Raw genomic sequence first — 18,183 nt, 5'->3', positions numbered from 1 at the left:
ACTCCAGAGGGGGTATCAAAACTAAGTCTGTAGGAATCATTCCTCTTTTCCCTGGGGGATAATAGCTTCCCTACTGCTACAGATATCAAAACCTATCGATTCCTTGGTGGCAACAGAAAGGGTTAGAAGCTCTCTGACTACGTTTCTGAAATTGTAGGGTTCCCCAATTAGTTTCAATTGAGTCACATCCCACCCCTGACACCATATGTATGGAACTCATGGTGGCAACAGTAAAGACAGACACAAGTGATCACAGTTCAAGGGTGTTTATTAAACTGTATGAATGGGTGAGAAAAACGCCTAATCTAAACCTAAATCTAAGATGGGAGCAGGCTACGACCATCAAATAATAATAAGGCAGTCCTAGTGGTGTATTCTCAAATAAAAAGCGCCTCCTTACCTCTAAGTTTTCAAAAGAGTGTGGGATAATAACAAGAAAAGAAAGAAGTGTTCACAAATAATATGTCAGGATGTTATAGCCAAGGTCTTCCTTCCCAGCACATTCCTCAGCATCTCCGGCACAAGGTTACAGTTCCTTTCAGTGATATCAGGACCTTCAGTGGTTAAGTTCCTTTCTACAAAAATCTCTTGCCTCCGAGGGCCTAATGTATCCATAGTTAATTTCTATATGCACATGGGGTGATGACTCTTTACCGTGGGATCCACCGCGGGAACATTGCAGAAGGCTCAGATCCTTCTGCAATGTTAGCCTCCCTTCGCCAGGTTCACTACAGCCTTTTCTCACACTCTTTCAGTTGTCGTATTCACAAGTTTTAATGTCTTTTAAAAAATGTTTCATTGCAGACATCCCTCTGACGGTTTCACTGTTGTCACCACAATGTTAACGGGGTAATTGTACCTCACCCCGTTCAGCAGGCATCCCTCAGCCGTGTTCACAAATGCCACAAATACAGTTCGCCTTGCTTTACACAATGCAGGATTTGTTCCCTAAACTCTCAAACCGGAATGATTATCCTTTTCCATGCATATTTTAGGGGTGCTATGGTTTGTTTTCCACAAAGCAAATGTAACTCGGGCCCGATGCTGATCCTCCGCCTCTGGTTGTAAATCTATTTAATTGCCAGCAATTATTCCTCTAGTTCCTGAAACATTCAGGGACATTCTTATGGCCCAATCTCCACATCGCTTGATGGGCACTTCCTCGACCCCCCCTTCTATGTAAATAGCAAAACCCAGTTCTTTAAGGTTTGTTGCTTCCGCCAGAACTAATTCTTTAACCACTCTAGAAATAAAGCATTGATGGCAGCAATTAGTATCTGCTCGATTTGGGTAAGTTACACATGATAGATCAGTAGATGAGATTAATTTTAATTTCGCAGTTTCAGCAAAAATTGTCAGTACGCTACCTGTTTAAACATACCTGGGTCGCAGACCCCAAAATGCTGGACATACAAACTGTATGTCGCGCCTTCAAATGCCCCTCGTCCCACTCCTTAACTCCTTCCCTTGTCTTTAAACCCTGACATATCCTTGAAATCCCAGCTTTTCCCTTCACCGTCACCATCCTTTGCCTTTCTAAGGATACTGTACACTTTTCGCCCCGCTACCCGCAACGTCTTTACATCCTGAGTTTGGGGTACACATTTATATAGTTTATCCAATAATTGTCCACCACCAGAATGCAACCTTGGATATAAAGTCTGTGGTTAGTTTTGAGAACACAGTTCTTTTTGTTTCTTCCACTCCTCCCAATTCATATAGTTGGCCCTCAAGCACGGCAATTGGCCGCCCTCTCCTACGTTGGTAGTGCGCAAACTAATGGGGACAGGTACGTTAGTCCTCTGGTCCTGAGTACACTCTCTTTCTTGTAAGTCCTCCCCGCACCTCTTATTAGTTAGCTCCAGGAGATTAAAAAGGTAACACCTTTACTTTCCTCTACCTGTCGAGGTTTCCTAGAGTCAATATTAGTCCATTCTCCTATTAGTACCGACTAGCTACAAGTAGTACACTCAGGACAAGAGGCAGAGCCTCTCAACTCAGGCTTAACTAAGAGTCTGTTAGCTTTCCCCAAGCCGTTGCCTACAGTCGAGCCCACATTTGGGTAAAGCGCCTCCCCACGTGGAGGCGCTTTACTTGTGTGATTTATAAACATCCCAGTCACGTCAGGAACATGATTTACCCCTAACATACAGGACTATCCCCCTGAAATACAGGCTTGAGGGGGAAAGGTGGGACGCTTTTAGACTTGCCCAACCCATTACAAACCTCCTCGTGACTCTGGATGGTGTCCGGATAGAGCTTAATTTTCTTTTACCACACTGGGTGGGCCTCAGCAAATCAACGCTTAGGTTTCGTTTGCCACACATAAGTGCTCCTGAGTTGTTTTACTTTTGTTCCTTATATTTGGGCGGTTTTGTCACTTTAAATATGATTGCCCCCTTAGAGTCTCCGCAAATGAACCCACCTCTAAAGGTTCACAGAATGGGGGGACCACCACCTACTCCCCTTTTTGATCTTTTGGTTTTAGTATACCTTCTATTGGTACACCTTTAGGTAAACTTCTATCAGGGGCAACAGAGGTACTACAGTTATAAGAGTCATCACTAATAACTATTGGATCCAGATTCACCAGACTCTTTGGAGCAATCAGCCATTCCTCCCACAAAATTAGCGGAGGCTCCTCCCGATATGTATGTAATGGAGTGGAGCCCATCAACGCAGGTGGCTCAACTGTTTATAACTTTATTCTGGTCAGATTTTCAATCTTTTCACCCAACTTTACCAACAATCAAACTATGCTCTTTCAACTCAAGGCAAATATTATTGTAGAGATTAACAAATGAGTTTAATACCATGTTCAGGGCTGACACGGTTGGATGGGTTAGAGGAATACACTCGTCAACCTCACTCAAAGTATGGTGCAATTTACCCTCCGCCAATGGTTCCGAGACATCTGGCCTAGTTAACGACTCACATTTTCCACAATAACCTCTTCTTCCCCAATCAAGTTCGTCGTCAGAGGGGTGGGGGAATTAGGCATAGATGTGTCGCAGGTCTGTTGAATCACACTCATAAGCATTCCGCCGGACCCACCTCCCACCATTCCCTCCATCTCGAGGTCAGCAAACTCAATAATGTTGAGGTAATACATTTCTCCAAAATCGGCCTTGACATTGAGGGTATTCATTAATGAATGATCAATAAAAGCCATGGCTTTAGTTGGGGCAATTGTTTCAATTTCAGTACTCGTTCCCAACTTTTTACCAAAATAAGTGTCAACTATCCATTGACACGCAATAGGGGATTGCATGAAAATGTGGCTTCATGGAATTCCCTTTCGATTACAAGGCTGATTAGGAGTTTTCCTGCCCATTAGGTCCTCACTTGACCTCATAAAGGGTTGGTTTTTAATAAAGATCCCCACATCCTGAGCTATGAATTCCTGATTACCAAACTCGTTAGCCATTACCTCGGGGAGGTCTAGAAGAGGGCCAGCTGTGACTGAGCCAACTTTTAAAATGGTATCTCACCCACACTCATTTTGATTCTCTCCCTCTACTCCCTCTTGAGGCTGGCCCTGGCATACTGGTCTGCTTCAAGGGGTCAACAGGAAAGGGACCCACAGTTGTCAGTTGGCTCCTCAAGCCGTTACGCCTAATGTTCGATCAGTGGTCACCTTTGAGAGTCCCAATTAACCCCCACCACCCGTGAATGCAGGGATGTCAATGGAGACAGTACCTCTAATGTCAGCAAAAGGTCCCCCCAGGTGCGAGGTCACACATTCTACTTCCACAGGGGATTATAAACACGTCCCTAACCTAAATGAGTTAACTAGAAGCACTAATATACAATGTCCAATGTGGGCAGTGGACCCTTGGGCAAATATGCAAATATACAAATGTGCACAGTGACTGTGTGCAAAAATACAAGCTAAATATACAGATAGTGGCAATAACGAAATGTGCAAATAAGCAAATGTACAAATACGCAAGATTGCAACCCCACTGTGTGCAACTATGCAAGATACAAAGTTACGGCGATGAGTAAATATTTAAAATGATTTAGTAATAAAAGTCCATGCAAAAATGAACATTCTAATAAACGGGTAAAAGGGTATGTCCAAAAAAAATGATATGGCAACTTACACCTTCCTAACAGAAAACTAACTACTGGCACGGGCTAATATTGGCAATAAAGCAGTGTGCAAATGAGCAAATGAACAAACATGCAAAATTACACCCATGCTGTGTGCAAAAATGCAAGATAAATATATGCACCGATGAATAAATATTTCTAATCACAAATACTTCAAAAATCGTAAATGTAGATAAAAGGGTGATTAATTAGATGATAAAACACGTAAGTTATTTAAAAATTACTAAAAGAAAAGTGTTTTCTGGTGTGATGAGTACCTACACAGTGTGCCAACCATTAAACAGAGAGAAAACATTTTTTTAAAGAAAATCAGTCATACTTGTTACTTAATGCCCTCAATATGATGAATTTGACCATGAGATTTCTCATCAAAAGAGGTTCAACCCAAAATTCTGGAGCTAAAAAAAACAAAAACTAAAATAAACAATTGTACACCAAAATATTTCCAAAGCCACAACATTAGCCACAAATGATTACAAAACACAGTCAAAGGAACAAAATGAATATGGTTGAAACACAATCGGGCTAGCTTGATATAGTTGTTGTCAGGAGACCTTTAACAATTCTATTGAGGTTACAGATTTCTGATACAAGTCGACGTTAGATCACAAAACAAGCCCACTGGACATACCTGCCTACACTTGGCATAGGAAAACCCAGAGGATGATGCCATCGGATGCCTGCCCCCTTTTCCCTGAGACACAGCCCAAATGTTTGCAAGATGGAGACTGATAATCTCGTTTTTTAATAAATTAGGCAGAATCTGCAAGGCTAATTGAAATGGTTGTGGAGTTAAGACTAAGCAACTGAGGAAGCTGTAAACAGGAAATATTGTTTTTTGGAAGTAAAATAGGTGCATTTTTCTTTTGATTGTGAGGTCTTTATTATTCTGCAGAGCCGTTCGCCCATTTGCCGCTAACACCCTTTTGAGAGCCCACTTCCAATAGGGAGCCGGCACCACCCTGAGAGCTGGGGGTGTCTTCATTAGTTTTTGGAATTAAATTGTAATCTGGTAGAATTTTGCATAATGGCCCAGGTACTTGCATGAATGGTGTGCCCACTGTGCTGCCCCTTAAGGCGTACGAGTAGAAGGTGTTCTATTGTTTTTGATAATGTTTGGCGCAGTGGGGGGGGGTGATTAATAACTATGTTCCCCATTAGCCAGTCTGGAAATGGACCAGAAAGCTGCATCTTTCCTTTCGGTCACGACAGAAGTGCCTTGTGGTGGGCTGTCTTTAGTCTTCCGAAAATCTGGAGACTCTGCGATGTTCCCCGGAGACCTGGAGAAGAGTGTAAAAACCGTGTCTGGGTTAACCCCAGGAACTAGGCAGGTATGCAGTGGGGGCTATGTAGTCAAGTCTCTAGTCTTGCATCCAGTTTAAACAGTCCAAGAAACACAAAGAAATACCAATATGCTGGCTATGTGGCCAATCCAACCTCTACGGTGGCACACTCCCGCTTCAATACGCTTGGATTGTGATTTTGATGTCCTTTAAGCAAGCCACATTAGTGGAGAGAGAAACTCCTCCCTGCAGGCTGTGATACCACACTCTCAAGCATGATGCAGTGTAAAGTAGTTTATATAGAGTTCGACTAGCCGGGGATATTTCAATTGGCCGAGGGACCCATTTGCTGGCTAATGAGGCTTTGTCTTACCGGGTTCCTTGTTCCCACGGTACTCATTGCTTCAAAAGATTTCCAGCCGGGAAACTGAAAGTGATCCGTCTTACATGCAGAAGAAGAGACACCCCCTCACACCCTACTTAACCTTGTGAGCCTGGGGTGTTAAGTAGGACTTCTAAGTAGGGCTTCCTCCTCCTCCTCTTCTTCCTCTTCCTCCTCTACCTCCTCTACCTCCTTCTCCTCCTCTTCCTCTTCTTCCTCTTCTTCCTCTTACTCCTCTTACTCCTCTTCTTCCTCTTCCTCCTCTACCGCCTTCTCCTCCCCTCCTCCTCCTCCTCTTCCTCTTCTTCCTCTTACTCCTCCTCCTCTTCTTCCTCTTCCTCCTCTACTGCCTTCTCCTCCCCTCCTCCTCCTCCTCTTCCTCTTCTTCCTCTTACTCCTCCTCTTCCTCCTCTACCGCCTTCTCCTCCCCTCCTCCTCCTCTTCCTCTTCTTCCTCTTACTCCTCCTCTTCCTCTTCCTCCTCTACTGCCTTCTCCTCCCCTCCTCCCCCTCCTCTTCCTCCTCTTACTCCTCCTCCTCTTCTTCCTCTTCCTCCTTTACCGCCTTCTCCTCCCCTCCTCCTCCTCCTCCTCCTCTTCTTCCTCTTACTCCTCCTCCTCTACTGCCTTCTCCTCCCCTCCTCCTCTTCCTCCTCTTACTCCTCCTCCTCTTCTTCCTCTTCCTCCTCTACTGCCTTCTCCTCCCCTCCTCCTCCTCCTCTTCCTCTTACTCCTCCTCTTCCTCCTCTACTGCCTTCTCCTCCCCTCCTCCTCCTCCTCTTCCTCTTCTTCCTCTTACTCCTCCTCCTCTTCTTCCTCTTCCTCCTCTACCGCCTTCTCCTCCCCTCCTCCTCCTCTTCTTCCTCTTCTTCCTCTTACTCCTCCTCTTCCTCCTCTACCACCTTCTCCTCCCCTCCTCCTCCTCCTCTTCCTCTTCTTCCTCTTACTCCTCCTCCTCCTCTTCCTATTCCTCCTCTACCGCCTTCTCCTCCCCTCCTCCTCCTCTTCCCCTTCCTCCTCTATCGCCTTCTCCTCCCCTCCTCCTCCTCTTCCTCTTCCTCCTCTACTGCCTTCTCCTCCCCTCCTCCTCCTCCTCCTCCTCTTCCTCCTCTACTGCCTTCTCCTCCCCTCCTCCCCCTCCTCTTCCTCCTCTTACTCCTCCTCCTCTTCTTCCTCTTCCTCCTTTACCGCCTTCTCCTCCCCTCCTCCTCCTCCTCCTCCTCTTCTTCCTCTTACTCCTCCTCCTCTACTGCCTTCTCCTCCCCTCCTCCTCTTCCTCCTCTTACTCCTCCTCCTCTTCTTCCTCTTCCTCCTCTACTGCCTTCTCCTCCCCTCCTCCTCCTCCTCTTCCTCTTACTCCTCCTCTTCCTCCTCTACTGCCTTCTCCTCCCCTCCTCCTCCTCTTCCTCTTCTTCCTCTTACTCCTTCTCCTCTTCTTCCTCTTCCTCCTCTACCACCTTCTCCTCCCCTCCCTCCTCCTCCTCTTCCTCTTCTTCCTCTACCGCCTTCTCCTCCCCTCCTCCTCCTCTTCCCCTTCCTCCTCTATCGCCTTCTCCTCCCCTCCTCCTCCTCCTCCTCTTCCTCCTCTACTGCCTTCTCCTCCCCTCCTCCTCCTCCTCCTCCTCTTCCTCCTCTACTGCCTTCTGCTCCCCTCCTCCTCCTCCTCTTCCCCTTCCTCCTCTATCGCCTTCTCCTCCCCTCCTCCTCCTCTTCCCCTTCCTCCTCTACTGCCTTCTCCTCCCCTCCTCCTCCTCCTCCTCTTCCTCCTCTATCGCCTTCTCCTCCCCTCCTCCTCCTCTTCCCCTTCCTCCTCTATCGCCTTCTCCTCCCCTCCTCCTCCTCCTCCTCCTCTTCCTCCTCTACTGCCTTCTCCTCCCCTCCTCCTCCTCCTCCTCTTCCTCCTCTATCGCCTTCTCCTCCCCTCCTCCTCCTCCTCCTCTTCCTCCTCTATCGCCTTCTCCTCCCTCCTCCTCCTCTTCCCCTTCCTCCTCTATCGCCTTCTCCTCCCCTCCTCCTCCTCCTCCTCCTCTTCCTCCTCTACTGCCTTCTCCTCCCCTCCTCCTCCTCCTCTTCCCCTTCCTCCTCTATCGCCTTCTCCTCCCCTCCTCCTCCTTCTCCTCTTCCTCCTCTATCGCCTTCTCCTCCCTCCTCCTCCTCTTCCCCTTCCTCCTCTATCGCCTTCTCCTCCCCTCCTCCTCCTCCTCCTCTTCCTCCTCTACTGCCTTCTCCTCCCCTCCTCCTCCTCCTCCTCCTCTATCGCCTTCTCCTCCCCTCCTCCTCCTCTTCCCCTTCCTCCTCTATCGCCTTCTCCTCCTCCTCCTCCTCTTCCTCCTCTACTGCCTTCTCCTCCCCTCCTCCTCTTCCCCTTCCTCCTCTATCGCCTTCTCCTCCCCTCCTCCTCCTCCTCTTCCTCCTCTACTGCCTTCTCCTCCCCTCCTCCTCCTCCTCTTCCCCTTCCTCCTCTATCGCCTTCTCCTCCCCTCCTCCTCCTCTTCCTCCTCTATCGCCTTCTCCTCCCCTCCTCCTCCTCCTCCTCCTCTTCCTCCTCTACTGCCTTCTCCTCCCCTCCTCCTCCTCCTCCTCCTCCTCTATCGCCTTCTCCTCCCCTCCTCCTCCTCTTCCTCCTCTATCGCCTTCTCCTCCCCTCCTCCTCCTCTTCCCCTTCCTCCTCTATCGCCTTCTCCTCCCCTCCTCCTCCTCCTCTTCCTCCTCTACTGCCTTCTCCTCCCCTCCTCCTCCTCTTCCCCTTCCTCCTCTATCGCCTTCTCCTCCCTCCTCCTCCTCCTCCTCTTCCTCCTCTATCGCCTTCTCCTCCCCTCCTCCTCCTCCTCCTCCTCCTCTACTGCCTTCTCCTCCCCTCCTCCTCCTCCTCCTCTTCCTCCTCTACTGCCTTCTCCTCCCCTCCTCCTCCTCTTCCTCCTCTATCGCCTTCTCCTCCCCTCCTCCTCCTCCTCCTCCTCTTCCTCCTCTACTGCCTTCTCCTCCCCTCCTCCTCCTCTTCCTCCTCTATCGCCTTCTCCTCCCCTCCTCCTCCTCCTCCTCTTCCTCCTCTACTGCCTTCTCCTCCCCTCCTCCTCCTCCTCCTCCTCCTCTACTGCCTTCTCCTCCCCTCCTCCTCCTCCTCTTCCTCCTCTACTGCCTTCTCCTCCCCTCCTCCTCCTCCTTCCTCCTCTACTGCCTTCTCCTCCCCTCCTCCTCCTCCTCCTCCTCTACTGCCTTCTCCTCCCCTCCTCCTCCTCCTCTTCCTCCTCTACTGCCTTCTCCTCCCCTCCTCCTCCTCCTCCTCTTCCTCCTCTACTGCCTTCTCCTCCCCTCCTCCTCCTCTTCCTCCTCTACTGCCTTCTCCCCTCCCCTCCTCCTCCTCCTCCTCCTCCTCTACTGCCTTCTCCTCCCCTCCTCCTCCTCCTCTTCCTCCTCTACTGCCTTCTCCTCCCCTCCTCCTCCTCCTCCTCTTCCTCCTCTACTGCCTTCTCCTCCCCTCCTCCTCCTCTTCCTCCTCTACTGCCTTCTCCTCCCCTCCTCCTCCTCCTCTTCCTCCTCTATCGCCTTCTCCTCCCCTCCTCCTCCTCCTCCTCTTCCTCCTCTACTGCCTTCTCCTCCTCCTCCTCCTCCTCTTCCTCCTCTATCGCCTTCTCCTCCCCTCCTCCTCCTCCCCATCCTCCTCTATCGCCTTCTCCTCCCCTCCTCCTCCTCCTCCTCTTCCTCCTCTACTGCCTTCTCCTCCCCTCCTCCTCCTCCTCCTCCTCTTCCTCCTCTACTGCCTTCTCCTCCCCTCCTCCTCCTCCTCTTCCTCCTCTACTGCCTTCTCCTCCCCTCCTCCTCCTCTTCCTCCTCTACTGCCTTCTCCTCCCCTCCTCCTCCTCCTCCTCTACTGCCTTCTCCTCCCCTCCTCCTCCTCCTCTTCCTCCTCTACTGCCTTCTCCTCCCCTCCTCCTCCTCCTCCTCTTCCTCCTCTACTGCCTTCTCCTCCCCTCCTCCTCCTCTTCCTCCTCTACTGCCTTCTCCTCCCCTCCTCCTCCTCCTCTTCCTCCTCTATCGCCTTCTCCTCCCCTCCTCCTCCTTCCTCTTCCTCCTCTACTGCCTTCTCCTCCCCTCCTCCTCCTCTTCCTCCTCTACTGCCTTCTCCTCCCCTCCTCCTCCTCCTCCTCCTCCTCTACTGCCTTCTCCTCCCCTCCTCCTCCTCCTCTTCCTCCTCTATCGCCTTCTCCTCCCCTCCTCCTCCTCTTCCTCTTCCTCCTCTACTGCCTTCTCCTCCCCTCCTCCTCCTCCTCCTCCTCTACTGCCTTCTCCTCCTCCCTCCTCCCCCTCCTCTTCCTCCTCTTACTCCTCCTCCTCTTCTTCCTCTTCCTCCTTTACCGCCTTCTCCTCCCCTCCTCCTCCTCCTCCTCCTCTTCTTCCTCTTACTCCTCCTCTACTGCCTTCTCCTTCCCCTCCTCCTCTCCTCCTCTTACTCCTCCTCCTCTTCTTCCTCTTTCCTCCTCTACTGCCTTCTCCTCCCCTCCTCCTCCTCCTCTTCCTCTTACTCCTCCTCTTCCTCCTCTACTGCCTTCTCCTCCCCTCCTCCTCCTCTTCTTCCTCTTACTCCTTCCTCCTCTTCTTTCCTCTTCCTCCTCTACCCGCCTTCTCCTCCCTCTCTCCTCCTCTTCTTCCTCTTCTTCCTCTTACTCCTCCTCTTCCTCCTCTACCACCTTCTCCTCCCCTCCTCCTCCTCCTCTTCCTCTTCTTCCTCTTACTCCTCCTCCTCTTCCTCCTCTACCCGCCTTCTCCTCCCCTCCTCCTCCTCTTCCCTTCCTCCTCTATCGCCTTCTCTCCCCTCCTCCTCCTCCTCCTCTTCCTCCTCTACTGCCTTCTCCTCCCCTCCTCCTCCTCCTCTTCCTCCTCTACTGCCTTCTGCTCCCTCCTCCTCCTCCTCTTCCCCTTCCTCCTCTATCGCCTTCTCCTCCCCTCCTCCTCCTCTTCCCCTTCCTCCTCTACTGCCTTCTCCTCCCCTCCTCCTCCTCCTCCTCTTCCTCCTCTATCGCCTTCTCCTCCCCTCCTCCCTCCCTCTTCCCCTTCCTCCTCTATCGCCTTCTCCTCCCCTCCTCCTCCTCCTCCCTCCTCTTCCTCCTCTACTGCCTTCTCCTCCCCTCCTCCTCCTCCTCCTCTTCCTCCTCTATCGCCTTCTCCTCCCCTCCTCCTCCTCCTCCTCTTCCTCCTCTATCGCCTTCTCCTCCCCTCCTCCTCCTCTCCCCTTCCCTCCTCTATCGCCTTCTCCTCCCTCCTCCTCCTCCTCCTCCTCTTCCTCCTCCTCCCCTCCTCCTCCTCCTCTTCCCCTTCCTCCTCTATCGCCTTCTCCTCCCCTCCTCCTCCTTCTCCTCTTCCTCCTCTATCGCCTTCTCCTCCCCTCCTCCTCCTCTTCCCCTTCCTCCTCTATCGCCTTCTCCTCCCCTCCTCCTCCTCCTCCTCTTCCTCCTCTACTGCCTTCTCCTCCCCTCCTCCTCCTCCTCCTCCTCTATCGCCTTCTCCTCCCCTCCTCCTCCTCTTCCCCTTCCTCCTCTATCGCCTTCTCCTCCTCCTCCTCCTCTTCCTCCTCTACTGCCTTCTCCTCCCCTCCTCCTCTTCCCCTTCCTCCTCTATCGCCTTCTCCTCCCCTCCTCCTCCTCCTCTTCCTCCTCTACTGCCTTCTCTCCCCTCCTCCTCCTCCTCTTCCCCTTCCTCCTCTATCGCCTTCTCCTCCCCTCCTCCTCCTCTTCCTCCTCCTATCGCCTTCTCCTCCCCTCCCTCCTCCTCCTCCTCCTCTTCCTCCTCTACTGCCTTCTCCTCCCCTCCTCCTCCTCCTCCTCCTCCTCTATCGCCTTCTCCTCCCCTCCCTCCTCCTCTTCCTCCTCTATCGCCTTCTCCTCCCCTCCTCCTCCTCTTCCCCTTCCTCCTCTATCGCCTTCTCCTCCCCTCCTCCTCCTCCTCTTCCTCCTCTACTGCCTTCTCCTCCCCTCCTCCTCCTCCTCTTCCCCTTCCTCCTCTATCGCCTTCTCCTCCCTCCTCCTCCTCCTCCTCTTCCTCCTCTATCGCCTTCTCCTCCCCTCCTCCTCCTCCTCCTCCTCCTCTACTGCCTTCTCCTCCCCTCCTCCTCCTCCTCCTCTTCCTCCTCTACTGCCTTCTCCTCCCCTCCTCCTCCTCTTCCTCCTCTATCGCCTTCTCCTCCCCTCCTCCTCCTCCTCTTCCTCCTCTACTGCCTTCTCCTCCCCTCCTCCTCCTCTTCCTCCTCTATCGCCTTCTCCTCCCCTCCTCCTCCTCCTCCTCTTCCTCCTCTACTGCCTTCTCCTCCCCTCCTCCTCCTCCTCCTCCTCTTCCTCCTCTACTGCCTTCTCCTCCCCTCCTCCTCCTCCTCTTCCTCCTCTACTGCCTTCTCCTCCCCTCCTCCTCCTCTTCCTCCTCTACTGCCTTCTCCTCCCCTCCTCCTCCTCCTCCTCCTCTACTGCCTTCTCCTCCCCTCCTCCTCCTCCTCTTCCTCCTCTACTGCCTTCTCCTCCCCTCCTCCTCCTCCTCCTCTTCCTCCTCTACTGCCTTCTCCTCCCCTCCTCCTCCTCTTCCTCCTCTACTGCCTTCTCCTCCCCTCCTCCTCCTCCTCTTCCTCCTCTATCGCCTTCTCCTCCCCTCCTCCTCCTCCTCTTCCTCCTCTACTGCCTTCTCCTCCCCTCCTCCTCCTCTTCCTCCTCTACTGCCTTCTCCTCCCCTCCTCCTCCTCCTCCTCCTCTACTGCCTTCTCCTCCCCTCCTCCTCCTCCTCTTCCTCCTCTACTGCCTTCTCCTCCCCTCCTCCTCCTCCTCCTCTTCCTCCTCTACTGCCTTCTCCTCCCCTCCTCCTCCTCTTCCTCCTCTACTGCCTTCTCCTCCCCTCCTCCTCCTCCTCTTCCTCCTCTATCGCCTTCTCCTCCCCTCCTCCTCCTCCTCCTCTTCCTCCTCTACTGCCTTCTCCTCCTCCTCCTCCTCCTCTTCCTCCTCTATCGCCTTCTCCTCCCCTCCTCCTCCTCCCCATCCTCCTCTATCGCCTTCTCCTCCCCTCCTCCTCCTCCTCCTCTTCCTCCTCTACTGCCTTCTCCTCCCCTCCTCCTCCTCCTCCTCCTCTTCCTCCTCTACTGCCTTCTCCTCCCCTCCTCCTCCTCCTCTTCCTCCTCTACTGCCTTCTCCTCCCCTCCTCCTCCTCTTCCTCCTCTACTGCCTTCTCCTCCCCTCCTCCTCCTCCTCCTCCTCTACTGCCTTCTCCTCCCCTCCTCCTCCTCCTCTTCCTCCTCTACTGCCTTCTCCTCCCCTCCTCCTCCTCCTCCTCTTCCTCCTCTACTGCCTTCTCCTCCCCTCCTCCTCCTCTTCCTCCTCTACTGCCTTCTCCTCCCCTCCTCCTCCTCCTCCTCCTCCTCTACTGCCTTCTCCTCCCCTCCTCCTCCTCCTCTTCCTCCTCTACTGCCTTCTCCTCCCCTCCTCCTCCTCCTCCTCTTCCTCCTCTACTGCCTTCTCCTCCCCTCCTCCTCCTCTTCCTCCTCTACTGCCTTCTCCTCCCCTCCTCCTCCTCCTCTTCCTCCTCTACTGCCTTCTCCTCCCCGGTAATAGAAACTGAAAGAGGACTGTCTCCAGTTACGGCTTCTCACCTCGACACCTTCATATGTAATGAAAGACAAACAATCCCAAACACCGGGCAGCAACTGCACCCGAGCAATGCGCATGCGCTGATGATTAGTTTCTCGTCTAAAAGCTTGTTCGGTAAATGAATGTATCCGTTCTGCACTTGGTTGTTCGTGGTGTCTGAACTCTGCGCATGCGCAGCCGACACGTGCTTGAGCGTTACGGGGGCCCTGCTGACCTCTGTCTGAGCGTTGTTACTGTGACCGGACATTGCGTAAGCCCTGATTAGTATCAGAGGTCTGCGCATGTGCAGCAGAACCTGCGCATCATACGAGCCCTGTCGTTACGTATCTGAACTCTGCGCATGAGCATGAGCAGCCGCCCCGTGCCTAATAGTACGCAGGCCCGGCCGATCAGTATCTGAGCTCTGCGCATGTGCAGCCGGGTGGTGCTTGCGCATCACGCGGGCCTCGCAGATCGGTGTCTGAGCTTGACGCATGCGCAGATCACCTCTCATCCCCGGGTGGGCAGAGGGAACTGTTCCGGGCACTGCCTCCGGGGTCCTCCCGGTCTCTGGGCCTTCCCGTGTCGGCTCCTTTACAACGTGAGCGCTACGGGTTGACATGGAAGTTACACAGCCAATTGCGCAGGAATAATTGCAGCATCTTTTGGAATTGGTGAGTAATATTCTGATACTCCTCACACTAGTAGAGCGCTCACTGTGACTTCTGTGCAGAACCAGCTGACGCAGGTTCGAATCCTGGCAGTGCCAAACTCAGCCTTTCATCCTTCCGAGGTCGATAAATGAGCACCACACACCGTGGGTAATAATAAGCAGCGCTCAGATACCTGAGGGTTCGTAGCGCTATATAAATGCCTAATTATTATTTGTTTTCCTGCATAAATAGCGACTTCATGGGCCTCATTACGAGGCTGGCAGTAGCCGTACCTGTAACACAGGCACGGCTTCTGCCGGTATCCATTTTTTACCAGCACCCGCGAATGGCTAATTTCCGGGTCATGCCGAGTTTGGCATAACCAGTAATTGCCTATTCGCGGGTGCCGGTAATAAGGGATTCCCAATCCCCATTCAGCCCTATAGGGCTGAATGGGAATGTAGAAGGTGATAGCACCAGTACCATTAATAACGGTACCGGTGTAACAGTCCTATTCTGCTCGCAGGTGCCGCTACAGCCACCAGGTCAGACCTGATGGCTGCAAAGGCACCCGCAAGCAGAACTCGTAGTATGGCGGTAAGCTAGCAATGGTGCCAATAGCACTACTGGCACCGTTGCCTTACCGCCATACTTGTAATCAGGCCTCATGTGTTTTAAGGCAGATAATTGGGGGGGGCTCGACACATTTCACATTAATTATCCATAATAATAATAACGTTCATTTGAATTGAGCCCGTGGTGTTTGCTTTTTCAGATCTGAATGCACTATTGCTGAGTCATCGAAAGAAAACGAAGCGCAGGCTGCAGAAGGTAAATAGTTGCTGCAATGCCTTCATTTCTGTGCTTTTGAGGTTGCTTGTCTCCCCCCTGCCCTCGCCACCTTCCCCCCCTTTCCCTCCTCTTCTGTCTCTTCCTGAGCGCAGGCTGCAGAAGGTAAATAGTTGCTGCAATGCCTTCATTTCTGTGCTTTTGAGGTTGCTTGTCTCCCCCCTGCCCTCGCCACCTTCCCCCCCTTTCCCTCCTCTTCTGTCTCTTCCTGAGGGCATGGGGGGGTGTTGCTAAATCTGGAAAAGATCTGGGGCTTTGCTAATGTCGGGACTGTCAGGACTCAGGGCTAGCTATATCCTTTTGGGTGTAGCCCCTGAGCTTTTATCCGGGGCTACAACCAAAAGACCTGGGGCTTCATCCTCCCTCCCCCAGCCCCGCGCTAGCAATGCCTCTGCTTCATGGAAGTGATACCTATGACGCGCGGATCCCTGCTTCAGGGGAGCAGTCTCTGGCTCAGTTGACTAATGCATCTGCTACAGCAGAGATCTGCCAGCTGTAGCTGAACAGATGTTTTGGACTATTTATTTATTTTATTCATTTTTGCATTCATTACAGCACTCAAAACACAGACGTATCTATCTAGGCGCTAGTTACAGAAGTGTGTGGTACATTAGTCAAGTGCAAGACATATCGTATGGTTTCAGTTGTACAGATTTGTTTGTCTGAGCAGCATGGCCAAACCTCACCTCATGGTGCAGGGGACTACATCCGGCAGCGTAAGAAGTTCAAGTGGTATGATGATACAGACAGGCAAAGCCTCCCCTCATGATGCGGGGGAGGGGGCTACATCCGGCAGTATGAAAGTCAAAATGGTATGATGATACAGACAGGCAAAGTCTCACCTCAGGATGCTGCAGCATAAAAGTCAAATTGCATTACGCAGATCCCAAAAGGAGGATACAGTTGTGATGTATACAGTAGATGTGACTTTCCATACTCATGAAAATACGAGCAGTTTTACCAACGGAATTTAGCGTGCCAAGATAGGAATATTGAGCAAATATGATGATGCAAGCCAGACAAAGGCAGCAGAACATGGAGCCCCACGGTAGGTGCAAAGGGGATGGGCAGGTGGGCAGCGAAGAACAAGGTTCTGAGCAGTAATATAGGATATAAATATTCGGGAACAGAAAGTTCATCCGGCATTGGAAGTTCTGTCAGAACGATAAGCTTGTGAGTATTAGTGATTCAGAGCTGGCAGAATGCTTACGGGGGAGGGGCACGAACAAGGCAGGCGATACAGGCAGGAGTATAGTGAGGTTGATGGATAGAAGGGAATCGGGGAGGAGAAGTGATTCATGCCCAGAAAGTAAAGGTCGGAATACAGGGCTTGCAAGAGGCTTACTACCACAGCCAGCGTTGGATGATCTGGAGACGATTGCCGTTAGACTTCCATATCCCTGACTGTTTATATGATATGACTTCATTTATAACGCGCCTGTATACAAGTATATTACGTATACTGGAATGGGCTGATGACAGTTGTAGTCCAAAACATCTGAAAATCCAAAGTGTTCAGACCCCTGCTCCACCGGAACGTATTCTTGACCTCGTGTTCACCAGATCAAATCCCTGCAGGTCCATTCAGTCCTTCACCCTTCCTAGATGGACACAATGGGCCTCATTATGAATGTGGCGATAAGGCAACAACGGCACCAGAAGTGCTACCAGCGCCATTGTTACTGTACCGCCACATTACGAGTTCTGCTTGCGGGTGCCGCTCTGCACCCCTGGTCAGACCAGGCGTGCAGAGCGGCACCAGCAAGCAGAACTCGTGATTGCACCGGCACTGTTATAGACGGTACCGGTGCAACCATGCTCCCCACCCCCATTCTGCCCTGTGGGGCAGAATGGGGATGGGGTGCCCGCCCACACCGGCACCGCAAATGGGCAATTACCGGCCCATTTATCTCGTAATGGGCCGGTAATGGCCCATTCGTGGGTGATGGTAGCGAGTTTGGCGGTAGCCGTGCCCTTAATAAGGACTAATAAGGGCACGGCTACCGCCCAATGGGCCTCATTACAAGCATGGAGGTAGCCATGCTGCTTTTAGCGGCATGGCTACCCCCATACCGGGTACCGGGTCTGGGTTCCAGGAATAGGGAATTACCAGGCCATTCCGACCTTGGAGGGCCCGGTAATTCCCTTTCCTGGGACCCAGACCTGGTACATCCCCATTCCCATTTGAGCCCCCATCGGGCTCAATGGGAATGGGGAGGATGCTAACAACTGGCCCGCTAATGATGGGCCCGTTGTTAGCATCCTGGTCTGCAAGCGGATCCCGCTAAGGAAGCCTGATCTGGCCAGGCGTCCTCAGCTGGACCTGCTGCAGACCTCGTAATGAGGCGGCCCGCAATAAACGGTGCCGGTTCCTTACGGCACCGTTCATTCAGTGGCCGCTTTCCTCGTAATGACACCCAATGGGCCTCATTACGAGTTTGGAGCATGGCTACCCTCAAACTCGGGTACGGCACCGGGTCCCACGAAAGGGGAATTACCGGGCCTGTCATGTCTCCTGTCACGAGACCCCAATCCCCCTCTATATCCTGTTTACCTCCACATACCCGACGGCAGCCGTTTGGTGATCAGATCCGGCACACCCGGAAGAGGAGAGGCTTGAACGGTCACCCGAGATCCTTGCGACCGTTCCTCCACTGGCAAATACCATGGTGTTATTCAACGGTGTGCCGTGGACATCGGCACTACCTGGTTTCACATCGGCCTCCTCGTCACGTGATCAGGAAGAAGCGAGTACCTGATATCAACACTGAACACGTGACATGGAGCACACGTCATGTGACTCGGGTCACATGACTCATCAGTGCAGTTAAAAGGACCAAGTAAGCGCTCAAACAACGCTTCACAGCTGCTTTCCTACGAGTACTGTTTGGCGCTTTGTTCCTTTGATACCTACGGCTACTTTGACTACGGACAGCTTCACAGATTCCTTTGTCTCTCCCTTGAACTGTCATACTGTTTTGTCTTTCCTGGAACTTCCGACTCTTGGCTTTGTTACCTGGTTTTGATCTGGATTCCCCTGGACTTGTCACCCTGAGCATTAGTCCTCGCTGCCGGCTCAGGTGTTAATTCTCCATCGAGAGTGCTACTGAAGACTTACCCGCCTTCTGCTGCCGCCGGTTATCTGCAGGCTCCTGCCCCCATTTTCCCACCCGGGGTATGGTAGGCATCCTTTCCCCTCCATTTAGGTAAGCCTTATTTTGGTGCTTCTCTGGTGTTCTGATTACATACTGCATTGCCATTGTCTTACATGTACTCATTGCTTGCCTTGTAGTGGTCAGGGGTC

General features: G+C 52.3%; 1 protein-coding gene and 1 pseudogene across 1 annotated transcript in view; one reads left to right on the top strand and one right to left on the bottom strand.

Annotated features, from left to right (window-relative positions):
- Positions 1 to 6,051, bottom strand: part of LOC138568912 (zinc finger protein 585A-like) — a 43,941-nt pseudogene extending 37,890 nt beyond the window's left edge.
- A 7,741-nt stretch (positions 6,052 to 13,792) lies between these two features.
- LOC138568911 (uncharacterized) overlaps positions 13,793 to 18,183 on the top strand; it is a 273,113-nt gene continuing 268,722 nt past the window's right edge. Inside the window, exons 1-2 of the mRNA XM_069646691.1 lie at positions 13,793 to 14,051; positions 14,806 to 14,861. The gene's annotated coding sequence lies outside the window, so the exon portion shown is untranslated. The remainder of the gene's footprint in view (positions 14,052 to 14,805; positions 14,862 to 18,183) is intronic.

This window comes from Ambystoma mexicanum, chromosome 2q (assembly GCF_040938575.1).
Source record: "Ambystoma mexicanum isolate Mex_15411 chromosome 2q, UKY_AmexF1_1, whole genome shotgun sequence".
Lineage (NCBI taxonomy): Eukaryota > Metazoa > Chordata > Amphibia > Caudata > Ambystomatidae > Ambystoma > Ambystoma mexicanum.
The sequence above is the reverse complement of the archived record's forward strand: the minus strand, read 5'-3'. Positions and strand labels throughout refer to the sequence as shown.